Here is a 22,034-nt window from a genome sequence, read left to right as displayed (position 1 = left end):
CTGATGTGAATGCAGGAAGGGTCACAGGAAATTTTAAAGAACCAGAAATCTGCTGGTGGAACTGGCTGTAGGCAAAGGTCTCTCTGTGGCTGCCAAACACAGAGCCCCTGTGCCAGTGGAACACACACAGTCCCTGCTTCTGAATCAGCCCCCTCAGCTCCGGGGATGGGCAGGGAGGGAAGGAACCAGACACGGCAGATCCACCCCATACACCTCTTGAGATGCCACCAATGGACCTGGACATTCTCTCCTGTACCCACCTGAGATATTTGCTTGGTGGTGGCACTTAAATGTCAGTCCCCTGGAATTTGATCCTCCCGAGTGCTACAGGAGGAAGCAGCAGCCTGGATCCTCAACAGAGGGCTTCCCTATAGAGCACAGCAGCTGAATTTTTAAGATGAATACCCAACTTTTGTTATGTCATTTCAGGAGAGTGGTAAGTAGTCCAGCACTGGAGCAGGTTGAAATAGCTGGGAAATCTCCATCCCTGGAAATAGTCACAACTTGGCAGAACAAAGGGCAAGTAACCCCACATGTGTTTGCCCTGCTTTGGATGAGATGATCCTCACAAATACATTTCCTCCCAATTATTCTCTGGCACTCTGATGTCATGTCAGGGTGACATGGCTTTTGAAACAACTGTGAATGTTCCCAAAACAGGCTGGACAAAATGTTAGAACATAGGCATCTAAATTTAAATTTCTAAACTTTTAGCTTAATAAAAGTCACCAAAAGTGCCAAAAGTGCTCATCCACTGATGGGCTCTTTAAACAAAGGTTGAGCTTTTCATAGCTCACCTTAGCCTTTCCTTTGTTTTGGTTTTTTTTTGTGGTTTTCTTGCAATTTAATAGTGAAGGAATCCAATTTATTCGCTAGAGTTGACCAGAAAGAAAAGATTTCTACGAAGGATCAAATGCAGAGCTGTTTAAAGATTTAAAAAAAAAGACAAAACCAAAACCAACCAAACAAACAAAAAACACCAACAAAAAAACACCAGAAAGAAAAAACCAAAACAAAATCCAAAACCAAAAGAAACAAAAACCCAAAACCATAACACCACTTGCCCCCCCAAACACACCACCAATAGCCAGGAATTGTAAATTCTACAGAAGCAACCAGACAGCCCAGTTTTTAAAGCATTTTTCTTATGTATGGGCAAGCCAGAGTTAAGATCTTCACTCTTTCTGGTTCATTATGTGGTCAATGTTTTTAATTATATTTGTTTTGGCTTAGGATGGAGTGAGTGCAACCTGAGCTCTACTAAGGGATCAGGGTCTGAAGGACAGCTAGAGGAAAAAGCCAGCTTTGTTCTCTAGCTTTCACCCAAAATCATGCTGGCTTGAATTCTGTACCAGGCATAGTTGGACTGAAATGACAGATCTGAGCCCATAAATCCGAGAACTGAAGAAAACTCAGTTACGCTGGTAATTCATTAGTCTCCCTGAGACAGGAACACAGCCTGACAACAGAATTCTATTAACTCTGATAGAGGCGGAGTCAAAACAACACAAAAGTGAAAGCCTTCAGTGGAGATTAATTCTTTTAAAGCACTTTTCAATATTTTCAAAAAAGGTCCAACATTTTCCTTTGGCTCAGATATTTTTTTGCTCTTTTCTGCTCTGCTGCAGGTTACACAGATGCACAGTCCTGATTTCTGCTTCCATCTCTGCTGGGGAGGTGAAGCTGAGACTGGGGCTGCCACTCTAATGACAGGTGGCACACACACAGCAGGTCCTGTTGCAATCCATCTGTGGATTAAAGCACAGGCTGGGTGACCTGCCTTACTAAGAGTGTCTCTTGGGAACCTGTTAGAGCTGCTGTAAATGGAGCAGAAAAAACACCATCCCTTCTTTTCAGTTTAAGGAACTCATTTTGGTACAGCCTGGAACAAAACTCTCTGAAATCATCACCTGAGAGCTTGCACAAGTACCTTTTCTGTCACAGTGCTGAATTCCTCAAAAATAATGGAGTCATGAATAGAAACATACTAACCATTAAATGCTTACTGAAACCAAAAGAAAAAATTGGCAGGGAAAGAAATGTTCTCTTTAAACTTCTGAAAGAGAACTACAGGCAAGAGGGAGCAAACAGCAATATCACAGCCTAATAACAATGCTGCTTGAGGACTCCTTTAAAGTAATAAATATGTTTTTAATAAGTATATTTCCCCATTTTGGCATCTCTGGGTTCACATACAGATGTAATTTCATACACAAAACGTGGCTGTGAGGATGCATCTGAAATGCCTGGGGACTCTCCAGATGGGAAGATGTAGGTATGTACAGGAACAGGCTCTGTTAGAAGGAATTTTATCTGAGTTGTCTCCCAAAGATGAGAAAAAAACAGAAAAGATGGCAATCTCCCAGCCCCCTTCCTGTTGTCTGCCTCCCCCAAAGATGACTGCACAGCAAGTTCTACCCAGGGGTGTGCAAGACCCAGTTGCTGAGCAGGGCAGAGCATCATGTCGTGGCTGTGCCTCCTGGATCACACCACAGGGTACAGGGCTTTTCCTGGCCAGACCCCTGTGCGAGGGTCACCAGCCTCTGGGACAGCCACAGGGAATCTGCTGGCCATGCCACAGTGGCACAGCATGACAGTCCATCTGCCAAGGGCCTCTGACACCTCTCTCGTGGATCTGTAATAAAATTAATCTTTCCTCTGCACTGTCGGGTGAGGGAGACAGTGGGGAGGGGTAGGCAGACTTCTGGTATGATTATCTTGTCTTCCCATGCTTTTTGCCTTTTAGTAAATAAACCTAATAAGATGCTGGGCAGCAATTCAATCTGTCATGCTTCACACATCAGAATAATTCAGCCAGAAATAGAAAACGTTCAACCCCCATTAGAGGCAGTGCCCTAAAGAACAGGCTGATTTCTCTGTTTTTTGGCTTGTAATTTATTTCACATCAATTATGCATTGCCAACTAAAGTAGCTTCATGCCAAGCTGTGATCTGCTCTTCTTTTAAAGACATCCTAACCATTTTACTTCTTTTCAGACTGCTTGTTTGCAGACCTCTATTGACAGCAAAATCTTAAGTATGTGAAGAAGTCACACGTGGCACTTTGCTCCGAGTGCTACAAGGTAATTCCCTCTCTGGCATGAGGTCCTGAGCCAGCTCTCCCTGAAGTCTTTTCCTCTTATTAAGAGGAATGCAAATTTTGCCTGGCCTTGTTCTGATTATCTCTGAGCAGGAACAATATGCTTGGAGAAAAATGTGACCATCTTGATGACCACAAGATTGACCACACAAACCCTGCCAGTCACCCCTTGGCAGATCAGGGATCCAATCCTTGCAGCTTAGGCTCATCAAAAGGAGGTGTCAGAGAGAGGAGCAGGGGTGCTGGCACCATGGTCCAAACCACCCTGCTGGGAGCCACATCTGCAGGCTCCATCACTGGCTGGGAAGCTCCTCCAGGAGAGAGATCCTCTTTGCATAGTAGGACTGTTCTACCCCTCTGCCTCTCTCACTGCATTGTCATGGTAATGGGTCTGCTTCAAACAAGAAACTATACACTTTTTTATTATTATTATTATTTTTACTAAATGAATTATTTGGACCACATTCCATATTGCTTTGCTTCTCATATTGCCACTGGCACAAAAAATGGAAACATTTTTTACCTAAATTGCACCTTGTGGAAAAGGCACAGATCAGATCTGCAATGGAAAAGCAGGGCAGGCACCACCCACATTTAGGCAGCACTTCTGAGCTGATGTTTCTGTAAAGCAGAGGTGAAGCACCTGAACAAACCAGCCCTGCTGTTCAGCTCACTGTCCAGTGTGATGTTCTCTTGCCTTCCCTAACTCTTACTGCACAGTGTTACCCAAGTTTGCATGAATCAGACCTGGAATTCACAGCCTGTGCCAGGAATTGCTCATTCCATGCCATTCAAAGTTTTGCTGAATTGGGCATTCTTTTGAGTCTGTTTTTTCAATCATCTGCAAACACACAAGGGGAACTAAAAAGGTTTTGTTTCTTTGGTCCCATGTCCCCGTCATCTGTGCTGTTTTGAGAGCTTGTTGCACGCACATGTGGAGATCTTTGTTCCGGGGAGCCATTGGTAGCTGCTATCTTGGGAATCAAGAGAGAGGCAGGCAATAGCCCTCTGCCAGGGAGAAGCATGAGGATTTTATTATTCTTCCAGCGTGATACTGGAGTCTGAAAGGAAAGGAAAGGCACATCACTAAGAGGTGCAGGTAAAAGCCATGTCTTCCCAAGACATCCAGGACTCTGATCCTAAAGGGGATCAAAGTGGGAATGCTAATTAATTCGGTCATTGAGCTGCCTATCATTTCCATCATTAGCGAGGACAGGCAAGAGATCAGTCATTCTCAGCGGCTGGCTCTGCCCCAGGGTGGGCATTGCAAAGTCCCTGGTGGCACCTCAGTGCCAGAAGTGTGAATGCATTTGCTAAAGCGGATCCCGAGGGCCTGGCTTGCTGCATTCCAATGTCTCTGCCCTCTGAAACAGGGGAGTCAGGCTGTGGAGAGGGGGCCTTGCCTCTCCTGGTTGCCCTCTGGAGGGAACGTGAAAGCTCCCAAGTGCCAGGAATTTCCCAAGGGAAAGCAGAGCCTGCAGGTTCCTGCTGCTCGGGAGGAGATGGTGGCTTGGAGCAGGAGTCTGCATGCCAAGAGGCTCTGCTCTGCTCTTGAAGGGTGTTATTTAATTACTTTGCTGCATAATGACATTACCTGTGTGTTTCCTTTGCTAATACATTTTTGCCAGCTGTAGGAGACAAAGTGATTCTTAATCACACTGCTGTGACAGTTCAGGTATCAATATCTCACTGATATGGCAATGAACTATGGCAATATTACCTTTACATGTATTTTTATGCCATTTCCCTTGCAGGAGGATGTAAGTATGTCTCCTTTCTAATTTCCTAGCTATTACTGTTTCTGCAGAGCCTTTCTTGGAGTTTTGCAAACAATGTCAGCTTGTAAAAAGCATTATGAGCCCTTTCAATAGCCAGAGTGAGCTGTGACAGCTCTCTCCCTGGTGAAACCAGACTGTGAGGTGCAGGGCTGGGATGCAGAGCCAGCCAAGGTGTCTGTGAGTCACCTGAGGCTTCTCATACCTGTGTACATGTGCCACTGTGGAGGGGTGGTGCACCTGTATGCACACTAGTTCTCCAAGCTCCCCTAGATAGGTACATAGATACACATATATAAATACTCCTTTGCTTCCAAGCAATTATTTTCAGAAAAATCTCCAGATCTTCTGGGTTTACAGGAAACCAGCTAGATCAAAACAATTTCCACTGGTCTATTAAAGCTGTTGTTACACTTTGGCTGAGACACTATGAGGTTTTCTTGTTTTCTTTAAATCCCTGTCCTAAAAACCCTGCCAGGAGCTCAGTGTGCAAACAAGGTAACAATGCTGAAGTGCTCTTCCCAGCAGGCTGAGTAATGTTTCCATGTCCACATCTTGCAGAGAAGCTCTTTGCCACCTCTAAATATACTCACAGCCAGGGTTATGTTCTTCTTACCCTTTCTTTTTTGTTCTGCTTGCTGGAAAAAAATGACAAAACTTGGGTGTTCTGTAATAGAAGAAATTTTATGTTGTACAACCCCTCCTGAAAGTTTTCATGATGGGGTAGAGAAAAAGCCAGGTTCTAGCAGGCTAGGCTTTACTGGCACAGCCATGGGGTCTGTGGCTCACTCCTGTCTCCAGAGCACGCTCTCTGTGTGTCTGGGAAGACTGCACAGGCTCCCTGGCTCCCTGTCCCCAAGCAAAGGCCCTGCTGATACACAAGCCCATCACAGAAGTACCTGGACAGAAGCAAGTAATGAAAGATGAGACTGGTGAGAACCCCTGAGCTCTGCAGAGTGCCCAAGCACAGCTGAGGTGCTCCTGTGGAGAGGAAAGCTGAAGGCAAGACACTGCTTTGCCAGGTTGCACCAACCCAATCCCAGCTGATCCCGGCTGCAGGCATGGTGCTACGAATGGATGTGGTGGTTTAGATAGGTTCTTGCCTTTTTCCCAGGCCTCTGACTGCAGGCAGCAGCTGAGGTGGCCAGTACCCCAAAACCTACTTTCGTTCACAAGTTCATTAATAATGGCTGATTCAGTCTGTTATAGAATGAATTATTTATTTAATAGACACAAAGCTAACAGACATAAGACTTAAACTAATACTGCACAGGAGTAAGGACAGAAAGAGACTACTAGTAGGTATATATAACATGGTGTTAAAGGTACCCCTATTAATGTTACAGCTAGTGAAGAAATAATATAATTGAGGATTCAATGTATCTTTTCATCTAATTGTTGGTGGAGCACACATCAAGATCCCTTCCCTCAATCCTCAGGGCAGTAACCATGGATTTGCATCCAAACTCCAGGGAGAGGTTTCCCACAGTTTCAGGGTGTGTGTGTAGAAGGCTTTTACCTCTGTGATAACTCGTGTGTCTTTTATCGTTTGTAAAACAGTGTCTCTTAGTCTATAATATTTTTTTTTATCTCTTCCCGCATCTGCTCTCCAGACTTACATGTTGATTCTTAGCTGAGGCCTTTTGGCACCAGAGATGACCCCCTGCGGGGCTTTCCAGCCTGGGTTATCTCTTTGTGCACCAACTGTCTATGGTAGGGGGATACATGTCCTTCCACACATGGGAACCTGGAGACCATGCAACACTACCTAACATTGTACTCACCCCCGAACTAGAGGAAAGTACTGGTCCCTCACATTGTATGTCTTCTATTTAAAGACAGGCCAAATGTCTTACTGGATCAGGATGCCTGTCTCTGACTCAATGACCAGGGACAAAAGCACCACCTTAACCATCAGAGTGGGTTTTCAAGAGTGGGAAGGCAGTGATTTCTGATGCAGATGGAAATCAGCCTTGCCTTGAAGCACAATGATGGCCTTATCTCATAATTATTTCCTAGTGAGTATCATTTCACATGCAAATCCCATCAGTGCAAAAATTTAATCCTTTTAAAAATTCTGAATAAGTGACAGGGTCTATAATTTCCTGCTGTGGTGACACTGCACAGTGTCATCAGGCAGTGTGGTGGTTTCAGCACCCGCTGGTCTCATCTGCCTGCATACTGCAGGAAGCCTTGCCAGGAGCTTTGGGCTCTGCTGCAGGTACAGCCAAAGCTGCCAGGGTACCGGGCAAGCTGCTCTCTGCAGGCATTTGCAATCCATGGGGTGTTTATAAAACAAGATTTTCTCCAAACAAGCCCATTCAGGAGGCAAAATGCAGCTGTGTAAATATAGCCCAGGTGCCTGGGGAGCTGAAAAGTGTCCCTGATACGTGTCAGAGAAAGGCTAACATGGGTCAGGCCAAGAGATACCAGTTGCCAGCCCATGCTAACCTTGGCTTAGCACAGGGCTAGCACAGAACCCTCTGCAGACATTCTGTATGCCATCCTTGTCCAGGCTGGGCCTTCCCTGAGGAAAACTATTTACATCCTTCATTGATTGTTGTCTCCGTACTTTTCTGGGATGTTCTTGCAGAATTATTTGGGATGTTTTGGGGAGACCTACTTTTATTTCATTCATTATTTATGTCATCACCCTCTTCCTTGTGTCACTGTGAAGCAGAAAAGGAGTAAAAAAGAAATTTGTGTAGGAACATTACTGGTATTCAGAAGCCTCTAGCTGAGAGGCCCAAGCTGAGAGCAACATCTGGCCCAAAGCCCATGCTCCTGTAGGGGATGTCCTGGTGATCTGCTGTGGATGCTGTGGAGAGAGAAGTAAAGAAAGGCACTCTTCAAGGGCTGTTTGCAGCTTTCTATCCACTATCAAGGAGATGAATTCAAAAGTTGTAAAAAACTTTAAATAAAATTTAAATAAAATTTAAATTTAGACAACCCAGTGCCCCAAACCTGTCTTCCATAAATCAGAATTTTAATGTGTTTAGTACCACCTGTGTCTAGATATTCATGTTCTTTTGGCTGATAACTCTTGTGTTAGTTCACTGTCAAATATATATGTATATATATCTATATATATGACTCTATCATATACATGAATTTAATATATACAGTTCACAACTGCACTCTGAGCTCACTGAGAAAGGTGAGAAAAGGCAAATACCTGAGAAGAACTGATTTCTCTGCCTGGTATGGGAGCCTGCCCCGAACTGGCAGCCTTCAACTGTGATCTAGCAGCATCAAATTCTTCACCAGGTTGCTTTCACATAATTAAAGCACAAGTGGTGCTAGTTTTGATATTGAAAGCAAAAAAATCTCATCTCTGTCTCCCAGGAGACTTCTCTAAAATGAAGCAACCCATCCTGCAGAGGCTTCCCCAGTGACAAACAGAGCGTGCCTAATGCTGAATCGAAACCAAAACATACAGATTGACAAGAAAGAGTATCTTGGACTGGGGACAGGAATACAAAAACACAGAAAGCAAAGCACAGAGACCAAGCAAGCAAGGAGCAGAGCCAGGAGGCAAGTTAATTTAAGAGACATGAGCTGCTCCAGGCTGGTTGTCTTCTTGCACAGCACCGTGACTGCTGCAGTTAATGCTGGATTATAAAACAAGCTCTTGTGCTGGCTGCTGCTGAGGAAACCTTCACTTCCAACAGGAGCTGGGAGAAGGGAACAGTTTGCTGGAGCCAGAACCCAAATCTGTGAGATATCTGTAACCAGGGAAAAAGCTAAAAGGTTTTCCAAATGGCAGGAAATGGCAAAATGGACCCACATATTGGGAAACCTTGGGTCTGCTGCCAGCCCTGGCCCTTGTAGATTTGTTGATTTTGCAAAGTTAAAGCATGACTGAGATCTACTCACTGCAATGTTATTGCCTGGCTTAATGCTAAAGAGCAGCAGTTGAGAGGACAAAGTACAAAGTTTTGTTTTTATGTAAAGATGGTCCATTCAGATTTAGCTCAGAATAAATAACAGCAATAAATGATTCTCAGAGCCCCATCTGTTAACCCAGGTAAAGACAGTTTGGTGGCCAGCAATCCAACTCTTAATGGCCCTGCTTGCAAAGCAGGGACACATCCTGCCTTGTCAAACCAGAACAGGAATTTCTGTCTGGGTTTGTGAGAGAAGGTAGGACATATCCTCTGCTTTGAGGTGTTTCTTCCAAGGCAGAAGGTGAACAGATTTAAGAACTGCAGAAAAAGTTATCTTCCCCACTGGTGTTACACTAACGCTGCAAATAAATCTACTCTTTTTGAGGCCATTACTGGGCTGGCTTTTCTCTCACTGCTGTTATCTCTGCCTCTCCCTGTTGTCTGTATCTGAGCAGCATCCACACCCCATGAGCCTCAACATGTGGTCTAAATGACAGCCCTTCCTGGTTGTGTAGGGAGCAGAGAAAAAGCTGAGAACTAGAGATAAAACTGATTTTTCTCCCATTTCCTGGCCACATAAGTATGAATTCTGTATTCTCGTCTATTCATCCCAAAACAACTAACATGACTCAGAGGATGCACATTAAGGAGAATCACAAGTGCACAGCAGGCACTGGTGGAAGTTATATTATGCTGGGGTTAAAAAAATGTGAAGGAAACTTAAATTTGCCATTTTCTTCCTTGTTGCAGTTCTTCAGGAAGACAGATAATTTTACATAGACAAAGGAGAGAAAAAATGCCTGGGAAAAGCAGCTGTTATCTTTGTACATATGTATGAAGCATGCATTCAAGCCCCAGAGATTTTCTACAGGAGTAGCCAGCCCAGAGAGTACCCTGAGGTCCTATGAGGCCGACCATGAATGCAAAATTCATCATCCTCAGTACTGGAAACTGGCTACTTTACAATCTAGAGATGCTTTATGATGACCTTGCCGTGGGATTTATGCCTCAGAAAACGGTCTCGCTGATTAGTGGGAGAGCAGCCTGCAGGCCCCTGGGGATCTCTGGTCTTGCATGAGAGCACTGAGCAGTGGCAGAGGAGCATTAGCCCCCTTTCAGCCTATTGCTCCCAGCAGAAAGGAAATATGATAGCTCGCCAATCCCCCGAGTCACCCTTAGCAATAGGCAGGTCTTGAACAAAAAAAACCCAAACCAAACCAAAGGAAAAAAGAAAACAAAAACAGAAACAAACTCACACCAAAAAAAACAAAAAAATTGCCCTTACTGTAATGAAAGGCCTGATAGGGCAGTTAATATATTTAGACTCCTATGACTGTGGTCTCATTGCAAGGCTCCTCAGTTTTGTAGCTAGTTACTCCAACTCAAAAAGCTTCAGAATAAAACATTTTATACCAGTAGCTTCCCAAAGCTGAGTCCTATTCCTGTGCCAAGCTTTTCCTACTTACTTGCCCCCACCTAAAATGCTGGTTGTGCAGCATGAAATATCCCCTAAACATATTCCATCAAGCTTTCTGCTGAATATATTCATAACCTGGGGATTTCCTGCAATCCCTGGTCCTGATAAATGAACTGCTTAATCCTCTGCTCTGCTCATGGTACTCTGCCTGTCACAGTTCTGCAATTTTCAGGTAAAAATAATTCCTGTCCCAGGCCTCAGCAAATCCTATCTCCTCATGGGCTGCAAATAATCCATGAAACCTGCTTCTTCTGAGCAAACAGATGGGTAGCATCAAATTTAGTATCTCTAAATGGATGGGAGCTTCTGTTCCCTACTTATAATTTATCAGTTTACTTTGGAAACAAATATATATGAGGAGACAATGGACATCCCAATGCCTGATATAGACAAGGTGACATGGGTTTGGGGCTGTTAGGTAGAGAAAGTTCTTAAAAAGAACTTGCCAGAGTTATCTGGCATAACTAAAATATATGGCCAAGGTGTGGAGACAGCACACAACACCTACTCCAGTGTTTCAAACACCAGTTTGAAATTATAATTTAACTGAAATTATATAATTGGGCCCAAATAACAGCAACACCATGTTTGTTCTAAGTTCCTATCAGCCAGTAAAATCCAACTAAGAAGGAGGATAAATCTCTGCATGATTATCTTGTGTTGATCTTCATGCTGGACAGACCCTGTAAATGTCAATTTATGGGATCTGAGGTCAATGTAACATATTTGGTGCAAGCTGTGTGAGGCAGGAATTCAATACCTCAAACAACTCTGGCAAAGATGTGCTCAGTAGATGCTGAGGTATATGCACCTGTACACAGCTCTTTGTCATTTAGCCCTGATTGTTTTTTTTAATGATATGTTGTGATTTGATTGTTTGCAGTTTATATAATTATAGCACTCATCGTATCTCCATTGTTCAAAGAACTCCCTTTGTGGGACGTTCCCTTATTTATGTGAACGACACAATTTGTTCTTCTGTCACAGATCTTAATAATAATTTAAAAAGATCTAAATATAGAGTGTCTGGTGGATCTTAAACAACTTCTCAGTATTGCTTGCTGTACTGGAAGAAGTCATAAGTGGGACATTGAGATTCACCATTTCAATACATTTAACACTGCAGTACAGGATGAATTAGAGCAGGAGCAGCCTGCACTGGTGTAGAGGGGAGATACAGGTAATTCAGGTAATAATTCAGGTAATGAATGACTGTATTGGTTTGTGAAACAAGTGAGAAAGGGCAAAAATATGTGCAGCTAGCTCTAGGTAGCACAATTTGGCTGCAAATCCCTGGCATGTAGCATCTCTGCCTAGTTGTATAATATTGTCAGTGGCAAATTGTGTCCTCAGAAGGGAGCATCTGCCCACAAGAGCAAGGTATTTGTTTATATGGTTACATGTCCTAGCTGTTGCCAGACTGGATAAGGACATCAGTTCATCAAAACCTCTCTTGCCTGCTCTAATGCACCAATTTTATGTCCTACCACATTAAATTGTCAACTATGTTTCCCATATCTAATATCTTTGGAGACAATTAGTTTCACTCACCATAAAATGTCATGTTAATTACAAACAGAATGAAATGTAATATGCATTTACTTCATCCACTTTGCACATCAGGGTTGCACTGGGCACAGTTCAGAAGTTTGCTTTAGAAAAACATCTCTGATACTGCAGAACTGTGAAAATTAGAAAAGCTTGTTGGAACATGGTTGGACTTTGATCCTCAACAGGGCAGACAGCAGATCTAATCATTTTTATTTCACTTCTTCTGAGTCTACAAGTGACTCTGGGAAGTGCTATGTGAGAAGTTCTTGCCAGCTTTCTGGCAGTCTGTGCTTTAAACTAAGCTGGGAGTACCGAAACAGCAGACTCCAGAATGGCAGTCAGTACACTGCGTCCTTTGTTCCTGCAAGGTCACCTTCAACTTTTTTCAGGGCTTCAGAGACTGACTCATTCATATTCATAGCCTCACCTGGGGAATTTAGCTCACAGGAACCCTACAGCCACAATTCATGACCTGTAAACCTGGCACATCACACATCCTGTTCTGACATATATTCATTCACTCCAAGATCAGAGTTTGGACATGTCCGACTTGCCATGCTAGAAACAAATCCATTTGCCAGCATTTCCCTTTCTGGAGGAACTTTTCATTTAGAAAAAAAGCCTCACATTTTTGTTCATGACTTCATACACATGATAGGAGGTAATCTCCTGTTGTTCCACATATCTCCACCCCCCAGGATGACACACAGACAGCATTGTCAGTCTGTGGTGAAAGATGAGAAAACTGATAATTTACTTTCCTGACACCCTATGTCCACAGAAAAGACTTGACACTTGTCTAGGTGAAATCTGAGGATCCAGAAGTAAAGGAGGTAAGAAGGAGAAGAACAGATCAAGCTGTCTGATTCAGACTGTCTTTGAGAGTCAGAGTACCCCTGGTTCCCAGTTATCAAAATTACATCAAGCCATAATGTAAGAGAACCCTCTCTATTAGTAACAGGTAACATCTTGAAGCTAAACTACTAACCAGGCTGGTGAAGACACATGTAGTCACTGCACATGACCTTACCATGCACAAAGCTGTACAAGGTCCTTGCATTTTCATGGTAAATCTTATCGGGTTTTGGTTCCTCTCCTGAGGGTCCTGAGCAATTCCTCAGTGAATGTCATGTCAACACATCAATTTGCTTGAGAATGTCCTACTGTGAATAGTTGCCTATTTGCTCCTGTGCTAATCAGGCCTCTTCCAGTAACCCATAGAAGATGTGGATCAAACAATCCACAGCAGGTGTTTAACAGTACAGGAGAAAAATACTCTCCAGTAATGCTGTACTGTTGAGTCAGAGACACAGGCTGAGAGAGCAAGAGGAGAGAGACATGGTTAAGCACACTGTGCTTTGACTATCTTTGTGTCCAAGGGTCCGTGTGCCTACTGACTCACCTGTTTATGTTCTTCCTTCAGCTTCTTTTGTACTCTCACCTGCTGCAAGACATTGGCAGGAGACAGAGCTGCCCAAGAAGTCTCTGCTACATCCACAGAGCCTGCCACAATTCCTCTCCTTCACCCTTTCCTTCCCAGGTTGCCTTTTATGTGCTGCCTGCCAGCCTGTAGCACATGTGGCCCCTTACTTTCATGAAAAGAAGCACAGAAGCATTTTGAACTTAAACTGTGTTGACAGTGTCAGTACTTAGACCAGAAAGATTTGGGTGGGGGGATAAGGAGCCCAAATGGTGCTTCCCAGAGACTTCTGTGCTGACATGATGAATCACAGCCCTGTCCCTTTCCATTGCTCTGGGCACAAACATTTATTCACTGACTGCTGAACCGCGAGCATCAAAGGGATTTAATATTTCAGGTCTGAATCCATGTCCAGGATTGCTGCTGCTATTGCCATGACATCATTTGGGTCTGATTAGACAAGCAATTTTTAAAAACACTGCTGTCTAACTGCACAGGGTTTTCTACCTGTTATAGAGTCTATTAATAAGGCAACTGGTTAGGAAAGTCCTAAGGTCAAAATGATGATGAACCAGCTCAGTTTATTGGTAGATGTATCCAAGTCCTGTGCACAAATGTCCCACGATAAGTCATGGCCAAATCACCACCCACTTGTCATGATGTTCTTGGAGGAAGAGTTAGGTCAAAGAAATATATTTATCCCTTCAGTCCTTAGGGGCTTTGCTTAAATCAGAGGCAAGAGATGCTGCCTGTGCAGTAGGCAGCATCCATTTCTCCCCAGCTGCAAGCCTACTTTACATTTATCTAAATAAATAAGAGCATAATCAGCTTCCCTCAGATCTGCCAGCACTGCTGGCTCCTTAGTAAGGCTGTCAGGCACCACTGGAGCAGTACAGCCCTCCTCAGCATCCTGGAGGAGGGCTCTGCTCTTTGGAGAGGTGATGGCCAAACCTGGGAAAGTGACACATGGCAGGGCCTCCTCAGCACGGAAAGATTGGCTCAGCTGGAAAAGAGGGAGGGTGTCCAGCCCAGCCTGCAGGGGGAATGCTGCCTTCTTGCTTTCCTTTCCAACCAGCCCCCAGTGATCCCCTGGGGACCCCTGTTCACCTGAGAGTGAAGCTGAGTATATCCACGATGGACTGAAATTGTGCTCTCTGGAGAAGTGCTCTGGGTGGCCTCGCCAAGGGGCAGCAGCTGACGCAAACACAGCCATGCAAGTTCGGTGTTTGGGGAAAAGCCCATCCCACAGGCTGTTTCTGCTCGCTCTGAGAGGCAGGCACGGCACAGGAGCGGGGGTGAAGCCTGAGTTTTGCAGGGATTGGCACTGCTGAGGGCCGCGGGCCGCGGGGCCGCGGGGCAGGGCAGGCCTCAGGGCTGTGTGGGCCCCGTGTGGCCACGGGCAGTGGCCAAGCTCGGCCCAAACTGTGGAGAAAAGCCAAGGGCACAGCTGTCCAGCACCCCTGGGCTCTGCTGCCACTTCCATAAGGAGCCCTGTGAGCCGCCCTTCCCTGGGAAGGTGAGTGGATCTGGGTGAGCCAGAGGGGTGTGAACGTGGCCAGAGATAGAATGCTTCCTGCTCTCGGACAGGGAAGATGTAGAAGGAAATCCCTTGGGAAAACCACACCTCTAGCCCAAGGTTCTGTATCCACATCCTCCAAATATTTACGTTTCTTCATTCCTGCAGCCTATAGGCACAGGATTGGTGAAGCAGATTATGACAGGGTGAGGCTTTTGCTTGCACATTATAGAATCATCTAAATGCAGTTGGGAGGCAATCTCCTCTACCACACAATGGATTATTTCATACTGCCAATATTTAAACAAAATATTTCCCCCTAGAACAGGAAAGAAACTGGGATCCATCAAATATGCAAGAAATACAAACCTACTGAAAATAAAGTATGCCATTTTTCTTCACATGGCTGAGATGTGGTTATCAGCAATTGGAAGTGGCATTGTTCAGCGTAAAGGGAAAGGCAGGAAAATGTGACAAGTCACACACAAGGAATTGTTAGCTGACGTAGCCAGTTTACACTGAAAAAATGTGTAGAGCACAACCTTCTTAAATTTGTGCAGTTTCAATTTCTATAAAAAAAACAAAAACAAAACAGCCCACCCTGTTGGGCATGTTGTTTCCTTTCAGTCTGGTTTGTGGTTTGGGGTTTTCTTTCTCTGTTTTAAATATTTTCCATGTAGGCTGGCAGTGGAAAAACCCACTTTGCTCACCACCCTTTCTCACCAGCCAGCTCCTGCACAATCCAGCACAGCCCCCAGCTCTCCCAGCTTGTACCAGGCTTGTTTTGCAGCAGTGACTGCAACACGGGAAGCAGGAATCTGGACACAGTACCAGCATCCTTAGAGCTGCAGACCATATCATGCAGGTACAGGTTTGCAGATCTCCAGCACGCCTTTGATGACATGCACAAAGTGTTGTCACTTGACTCAGACTGGAAAAGCTCAGCTCTTGTTCTGTGGTGACAAGTAAGCTGCTCTCAGTCAGGCAGAACATTGTGGTGGTGGCTTCCAGTCTGTCCTTTAGTTTGTCCATTGCAAAGCAGGCTTGTGAGACAGATGTGTGTGGGTGATAAAGACCTGGAGGCTGTCTGAAGCTGCCTCAAAGGGGCCCACACTGCAAACTCAGAAGAATGGGAGTGCATAAGCTCTCGCTGCCATCAATTAACTAACAGGACAGAGCACACTTATCCCTTGTATGATGCTTTGGAAGCTGAATAGAGGCTATCATCTTGCTTCTACGGGATCAGCAAAGCACAGCTAGATGCCAGGCACCAGAGGACAGGTGTTTGTGAACAAGGAAGGAAGTAGCTAAACACCATCCTTTAGCCCTTCAATGAGACATAAAGTACATTGGAGCAGTGGCAGTGATGGCACGGGCAGCCAAGGCTGAGTTGCTTCCCTGCAGAGGCTGCAGGAGTGATTCCTTTGCCACAAGTGACTCCATGCTCTGGAGCAGGGTGAGGTGCCTGGAGGTGCCTGCCTGAGCCATGCTGCCTGTAGCCCTGAGAAATGCCTTCCCAAGGCAGCCCCAAGAGACCAGATGCCTGGTGTTCAGCAGCTTCTTGGAGCACAGCTCAAAAGCACCACAGGCTCCCTCCTCTTGGCAGGGATAAAGGAAGCAAAAATAAATCAGCTGGAAGAGACACAGGCAGTCCTGGTGACTGGAGCAAGTGCCCAGGTTTGTTCTGAGCACCCACAGCAATGGGATGCAAGACTGGAGCAGGAATGGCAGTGAGGAACAAATAAAGGCTCTGTTTGGGACAAGGGGATCCTTTTGCTCAGGGTGGTCCTGCCCACTATCTGGGGGGATGTTATAGGGGCAGAGCATCCTCCCAGGAAGGCTGCTGCTGCTGCCCACTCTTTAATGCCAAATAATACAGAAAAATCTACTGGGTTTATTATCAAAAACACCTGGTCACTGTCAACACAAACTGGAGCACTGAGAGAAGGGATGACATAGGCAGGGGATATGAAAAAGGCTTCAGTAGCCTTGTTATCTGATAATCTCAGCAATGACCACATCCCTCATTTTTCCTCAGCATGCTTCTTCATTCACATGGCTGTGGCTCTCCCAGTGACATGACTGTGAAACTATTTGTAAGGGAGTGAGCAGAGAAACCCTCCCTGCCTCTTTGATCCTAAAAGTGGGGAAAGCTGGACTTTGTGTTCTTTAACCTCATGTTAGGAGGCTTAGTTAGGTGTCTGTTGTAGACTCTTTGCAGGATATATGCATCTGGTATGCTTAGAAAGGCATGCTCTGTTTGCAGGAAATACTCTTTTCCTCTCCCTCCACCCCTTTTTTAATGATCTCATTCCCAGAGCAAGAAATGGCAGGTGGTTTCACACCACATATGGCCAGCTCATAATGTGCATATCCACAGAACTAATATCCTGCTATCAGCAATGTGCTTTCTTTGGATCAGATTTGGAAGGTGATATAATTCTGGATGAATTGTTGGAGGGAGACACACAACAGTTTATCTGCCACTCTCCTCCTTTGGTGTCACAGTGGTTACGCTCAGCACTGAGTTCCTGTTTGTGTGGGGCTTGTGCTCAGTGTCACTCTGTGCTGAGATTTCTCCCGCTTACTGTCAGCTGGCCAACACCTGGTTTCTGTGTGAGAGCCTGGGGCAGGTGAGGAGAGTTGTGCAGTTCTCCCCAGGGAGGAAAAACATTGTAAAAACCTGTATTAGAACTCACCCCTCCACAAGCTGGTGGTAGAAGCAATGGTTAACATTTCTTCAACTTCCAGTAAAACAGGAGTGCAGTGTAAACACGTGATTGCTAATACAAGAATTGTTAAAATAAATGTATATGTGGGAGATGTTTTAAATAAAGAATATTTGTGGGAGAGAAGGAAAGGGGTAGACAGCTGTGTCATCCTCACAGCCCTCTCAGCACAGCAGTAGGGGAAGGTGACTCTTAGAAAAGCACATGTATCTTGCAATAGTGTCTACTGACATCATACCCACCAGTGCACCCTGTGCCTGTTTGGAAGACACTGGGAAGTACTGGAAGGGGTTTTTATGGCATCAGGCCACTTCCTAGCCTACAGGGAGACAACCAAGTGGATCTTGTGCCACCAGAACTGAGTCACAGCATGGATGGAGCTGTGCTTCTTTCACCTCTGTGGCACCAGGGTTTGGTGCTGCTCTCCCAAAGCACAGTGCTCTGGTTTTGACTGCTCGTAGGTATATCAGTCAGTGGAGTTTGTCCAGTCTGCATGGTAATTTTTGTTTGACTTGAATAGTCTTGCTGGGAGATAAATTTCTTTCTAGCAGGGCTGTCTGTATCTCTGAAACATATGAGCTTTCTCAGCACCTCCCAGGGCAGTTCCCAGGGAAGAAACAGAAACAGAGCTAACTTAATTATCTATCAACTAAAAGTGAATAAACACATCTCAGAATGAGCAAACAGCATCTCCAGGCCCTTCTGTCTCCTTTGCCTGCAAATTGTAGAAGAAAGAAAGAAGCCAAATGGGCCATCACTCACTTTCCTGGTCTGGGAAAGATCAAATCTATTCTTATTTGATGTTGTCATAGCATTTCTATGTAGGTGAAGTAATATTTGTGGAGGCATTTTTGGATTTGCAGAAAATGTTTGGAAATTGCAGGGGTTTGTTTCAATGAAAACATTTAAAATATTTTGAGGGTGTGTCAATGGATCAGAAGCCTCTTTTATTTTTGGCTTACTAAGGGAGAACAAAGAGGTAGGATGTGTGTATGGGCTAAGTGGAGAGCTACTGTAACTCAGCATGGAAAAGGGAATCTGACACATGTCCACAAAGCCAAACAGATGGAAATGCAGTTTATATAAAACCTGTGTGCAGAAGGCAGAGAACAATCTGGGGAAGGGAGGGGAAGATCCAGAAGCAGCATTACTGATAATGTGTGTTTAGTGACATGTAGCTTTACAGTACTTTATGAGCCCTAATGAAGGCCCACAAAGGCTCTCCTGAATGACAGCTACAAATGCTGTCCTGCAGAGATGTCTTGTTCTGCCTGAAATAACCCTATGCCATAAAACTGCACATTTATACAGAACAAACAAAACAGGGAAATGCAACCCCAGCCAGCAGGAAATCCTCAGATGCATGAAGGGAAATAGGCTGTGCTAGTGGGATGATTCCTTCATTATGTCACCTAATTCAAGGCAAAATACATCCCCAAGGTTATATTACAGGGAAAGGCAAGTAACCTTCTTTTGATAAGCAGTGTTGGTGAGGGTGAAGAGACACAGGATGGCACAAACGGAAATATGTGCTTGGTTTTCATTTTGACTGTTTCATAAACCATACAGAAACTTTCATTCATTTCTACTTTTGAAGGCCAGACTGGATGGGGCTCTAAGTAAGCTGGTCTGTTGAAGGTCTCCCAGCCCATGGCAGGGGGGTAGGAACTAGATGATCTTCAAGGTCCCCTCCCCACCCAAACCATTCTATGATTCTGTGATGATGATTCTATGATTCTTTTCCCTATTACAGTTCTGGCAAGGTACACCTTACCTAGCATGGCTATCAAGTCATGATATCATATCATATCAGAGGGTCACCAGTGGATTGGAACAGCCCTTGGGGAATTTCCTTCTCCTCCTTTGACTTGTTTTTAGCAACAGGGGCTCTGCCTGCCTTCTGGGAGCACTGCTGTCTGCCAGGGCAGGCAGAGCTCTCCTTCCCTCCGTCTCCTCCTGCCTCACTCCTGTCCCTAACTACCATTGCACTGGCTGTGGAGGGTGGCTGAAGCCCAACACACAGTCTGGAGTTTCTCAAACCACTTGATTACAACAGGGAAGACAGAGGGCCCTTGCTCATTCTGGCTGTGCAGGTGTGTGCTTTCTCTCTAAGCCATCCTGCTCTGGTGCTTCTCCTTTAGCTCTCGGTTCATAGGCAGGTTAGCCTTTCCTCCTGGTTTGTCTTCTCCAGCTAGTTTCCATTTCAGTGAGTCATCACACTCTTCTGTTTATTGCCTCTTGCATGTGGAAACCCATTTTTTCAGTGGATCTCACCATCTGCCAGGTATTGCTGCCATTGCCTGGGTGGCTACACTGACAGCACGTGATGGAAGCATTTTCTAGACAGTAATCCAAGCACTGAAGAATAGTTCTTCAGGCAAAAATGTCCAGGAGCACAAAGATCAGAGAAAAGTATTGCAAGTTTATTCTTTAACATTTTCTCTGCAGATTTTACTCATATTCAACTGTCATCCACTTTCTAGCACTGTCAAAAATAATGTAGCCCAGTGTCATCCCTGGAACACGGTTAACTTGTTATTGTCCTGACACCACACTTCCAGAGGGAGGTAATATCTGTTTTTCCTGTAAATAACTGAGGACAAACACAGTTCCTTGAACAAATCTCAGGTGCTCCAGGCAAAAATTTTCAAATACTGGCACAGATATTCACGGGTCACAGGTACTCTCTTACAATTGCAAGTTAGGAAAACAGACCCAGAGGAACAGATTTGCATCCTTCTCCAGCTGGGCTTCCATATCAGTGAACAGCTATTCCCAAATCAGGAATCCCAAACCACACAGATGCTGTGTGTTTGAGCTAAAGCAGATCCATCTGAGGGGAGACTGGCAGGCTACCATGCATGGTGTGCAAGAAAAGACTAAGGAAGCTGGGCTGCTGTAGCCTCAGTTTCTCACTGCTGACTGTAGCTAACTCATACGGCAAGACAGAGCCAACCTCTTCTCAAGGTAGGAAGAAGATAAGAAACAAGGAAGACAAACTGCTGAAAGGGAAATTTTGATTGCATATAAGGAAAAATATCTCTGTCTGTATCATAGTACCATACAATCATAGAATAGTTTTGGTAGGAAGGGACTTTTAAAGGTCATCTAGTCCAACCCCACTACAATGAGCAGGGACATCTTCAACTAGATCAGGTTGCTCAGAGTCCTATCCAACCTGGCCTTGAATGTTTCCAAGGATGTGGCACCTCTCTGAGCAACCTGTGACAGTGTTTCACCACCCTCATTGTTAAAAAAAGTTTTCCTTATATATATCTAACCTAAACTTAGTCTCTTTTAGTTTAAAACCATTACATCTTGTCCTATCAGTACACACCCTGCAGAAAGTCTGTCCCCATCTTTCTTGAGTCCACTTTAGGTACTGGAAGGCTGCAATTAAGTCTCTCTGGAGCCTTCTCTTCTCAAGTGTGAACCACCCCAGCTCTTTCAGCCTGTCTTTACAGGCGGGGTGATCCAGTCCTTGAATCATCTTCTTGACCCTACTCTCTCCACCCTCCAACTTTCCTGTCTTTCCTGTGCCTGGATGCAGCACTCCAGGTGGAGTCCCAGGAGGTTTTACAATCTCTTTGGCAGCAACATTAGCCACAGAGAAATGTATTAATAGACTGTGTCCATCTGCTTTTTCCAATGTCACTGCCCACAGCTGGAAGGAGAGAGGAAAAAATAACCTGTGCTCCAGATTCTCTTACCAACCATCCCAAGGGTTCAAAGTGTCTTTTGATTGCCCTGGAAAAATGTTCACTCACTGGAAAGGGGTATCCCAGGAGCCTGCACCTCCACCCTTGGAGAGACCCACAGCTGAGCTGGTCACAGCCCTGATGGATGATCTAGCTGTGAAGACAGCTGTACCTTCAGGGGGGAGGTCAGCTCAGATGACCTTTCAAGGTCCCCACCAACAAAAAGCATCCTGTGACATCCACTGGGGCAAAGAAAGACAATGGAGAGCCTGGACTGGAGCGAAGTGGGTGACTGTGATGGCAAGAACTTCATCTCATTATTCTAACTACTCATTCAGGAATACATTATCAATATTATGGTGTCAGTTCACCAGTAACATAATCTCAGAAGAAAACAACTTTAAAAACAAAACCCCTTGGGACACACTAACACTGGACATCAAGACACCCTTCCTTGATCTTCACATGGACACAGTTCCAGTGACAGTGAAGAAATCTTAAAATGTCCTAAAGAGACAACTCTAATTACCTCCCTTCACTGGGCAGCAATGTGCTGATTATAGAAAATCTTAAAATGAAATTTGTTTGAAGGTATAAAGAGTGGAGAAGAGAATTTGTCTAATGTGGTGCTGACCCATGGTGCTAGACATGTGCTGTGTAAAATGATCCTTTCTCAAATTCTTCTTGTGAACCAGCCACTAGGTGAGAGAAGAGTGAAGTGGTTCCCTTTTGGATAAATCATTTGCAGCACCTTACCCTCAGGTCACCTCTAGGGGAACAGACAGGAGAAGAGAAATGGATCTTGTCCAGGATCTTTCTGTAGGAAGCCAAAAGCTCAGTATTGCTTATGAAACATATTTTTGACTTTCTGAGGAAGCATTT

General features: G+C 44.8%; 1 long non-coding RNA gene across 1 annotated transcript in view; it reads right to left on the bottom strand.

The window, feature by feature from the left end:
- Positions 1–14,646, bottom strand: part of LOC147652549 (uncharacterized) — a 30,454-nt gene extending 15,808 nt beyond the window's left edge. Inside the window, exon 1 of the long non-coding RNA XR_015288551.1 lies at positions 14,317–14,646. This is a non-coding gene — a long non-coding RNA (uncharacterized LOC147652549). The remainder of the gene's footprint in view (positions 1–14,316) is intronic.
- Between the last annotated feature and the right edge of the window lie 7,388 nt (positions 14,647–22,034).

This window comes from Cyanistes caeruleus, chromosome 6, assembly GCF_971803275.1.
Source record: "Cyanistes caeruleus chromosome 6, bCyaCae1.hap1.1, whole genome shotgun sequence".
NCBI lineage: Eukaryota > Metazoa > Chordata > Aves > Passeriformes > Paridae > Cyanistes > Cyanistes caeruleus.
The sequence above is the reverse complement of the archived record's forward strand: the minus strand, read 5'-3'. Positions and strand labels throughout refer to the sequence as shown.